The sequence below is a fragment of the Leptonychotes weddellii genome, unplaced genomic scaffold (genome assembly GCF_054177405.1).
Source record: "Leptonychotes weddellii isolate Sample4059 unplaced genomic scaffold, ASM5417740v2 HiC_scaffold_25950, whole genome shotgun sequence".
NCBI lineage: Eukaryota > Metazoa > Chordata > Mammalia > Carnivora > Phocidae > Leptonychotes > Leptonychotes weddellii.
Window position 1 is genome coordinate 1 of NW_027851578.1, and position 2,033 is coordinate 2,033.

General features: G+C 42.7%; 1 pseudogene; it reads left to right on the plus strand.

Moving 5' to 3' along the window:
• Positions 1-3: 3 nt before the first annotated feature.
• LOC145718938 (ribonucleoside-diphosphate reductase subunit M2 pseudogene) lies at positions 4-772 on the plus strand (annotated as a pseudogene).
• The last annotated feature ends 1,261 nt before the right edge of the window (positions 773-2,033 follow it).

Here is a 2,033-nt window from a genome sequence, read left to right on the forward strand (position 1 = left end):
GTTCTGGCTTTCTTTGTGCCGAGTGATGGCATAGTAAATGAAAACTTGGTGGAGCGGTTTAGCCAAGAAGTTCAGATTACAGAAGCCCGCTGTTTCTATGGCTTCCAAATTGCCATGGAAAACATCCATTCTGAGATGTACAGTCTCCTCATTGACAGTTACGTTAAAGATTCCGAAGAAAGGGAATTTCTCTTCAACGCCCTCCAGACAATGCCTTGTGTAAAGAAGGCAGACTGGGCCTTGCATTGGACTGGCGACAAAGAGGCTACCTACGGGGAACGGGTTGTGGACTTTGCTGCTGTGGAAGGAATCTTCTTTTCTGGTTCTTTTGCGACGATATTCTGGCTCAAGAAACGCGACCTGATGCCTGGCTGACGTTTTCCAATGAACTTATTAGCAGAGATGAGGGTTTACACTGTGACTTTGCCTGCCTGATGTTCAAACAACTGGTCCACAAACCTTCCAAGCAGAGAGTGAAGGAAATAATTATTAATGCCGTTCGGATAGAGCAGGGGTTCCTCACGGAGACCTTGCCTGTGAAGCTCATTAGGATGAATTGCACGTTAATGAAGCAGTATATTGAGTTCGTGGCAGACCGACTTATGCTGGAGCTAGGTTTTGGCAAGGTTTTCAGAGTAGAAAATCCATTTGACTTCATGGAGAATATTTCACTGGAAGGGGAACTTCTTTGAAAAGAGAGTAGGTGAGTATCAGAGGATGGGAGTGATGTCAAATCCAACAGAATTCTTTTACCTTGGATGCTGACTTCTAAGAGAAATGAAGATGTGCTCTTATTTTGCTGATTTTTTTCCCCTTTCTCATCCCCCCAAAAAAACCAGCTACTTGAAGTGTATCAAACCAGCTACACCATGAATTATCCATAATGTTCATTAATAGTATTGTTAAAACTGTGTAGCTACCTCATAAGCAAGCCTGTAGTCGTCTCACCTAGAAAAAAGCATAGACAAAAGCTACTCGGATTCTTAGGAAAGACCTTGGCCGTGTTTGGCTTTTGCAGACAGGCTGGCTGTCCGTGAGTTTGCCATGGCTCTTAGTGGCAGTCAGGGCTCAACACGTGTGGACCCTGGAGTGAGTCTCATCCAGCAGGATTAATCAGTCAGTTACAACCCGAGGCCCTTGGGAGGTCTCAGCCTCGGTGGTTCAAAGCAGATTTTAAAGTTTACTTACTGATTTGTATATAAAACTGGCACTTTACATACAAATAAACAGAGTTTGTACTATTGAAATAAAGGCCTGATTTAACCTAATTTGGTTTCCTGCCCAAATGCAAAGCCTTCTATTTGACAAAACAACAAGGCAAAAGAAAAAAATTAAGATTCCTTACAACTTATTGCCCTTTGACAAGTCCTTGGGATAGGCAGAGTGACCTACCTCTAGGATCTCAACTGCCTCGATGTTAATACTCTAGCTTAACATTAGCCTGACTTCCAGGGTCCTATAAATCTCCTTTGACATATAAAAAATTTCTTTGCAAACTTCCTTTATCTCTACCCCCCAAGATAGATGTTAGCAATCATCCTCCGAGCATATGGCCCACTGATATACATCTGAAGGGTCTCATGACTAAGGTTTTACTAGACAGTAGTAAGTGATCTTTTCCTAACAACAGCTAGATCCTCAAGGTCCTGGAAACCTTGCTTCCAGATTCCTTAGAGACTTCCCTGTCCCTAACTCCCTCCCAACTTGAAAGTATATAATGGGCCACTCCTCACAACCCCAAGGTGCTCAGTCTGCCCAGGGATCCTGTTCCAATGCTTTAATAAAACCACCTTTTTGCACCTAACACATCTTCAAGAATTCTTTCTTGGCCATTCACTCCCAGACCCCAATATATTCACATAAGAAATCAAAGGAAAGGAATATTATAAACAAAAGAAGGAAGCTGGGAAGGGCCACTTTGAACAAAAGTCATTGGAGGTAACTAGAATTTAAATAAAAATTTGGGGGTGCCTGGGTGTCTCAATCAGTTTATGGTCTGACTCTTGATTTCGGCTCAGGTCATGATCTCAGGG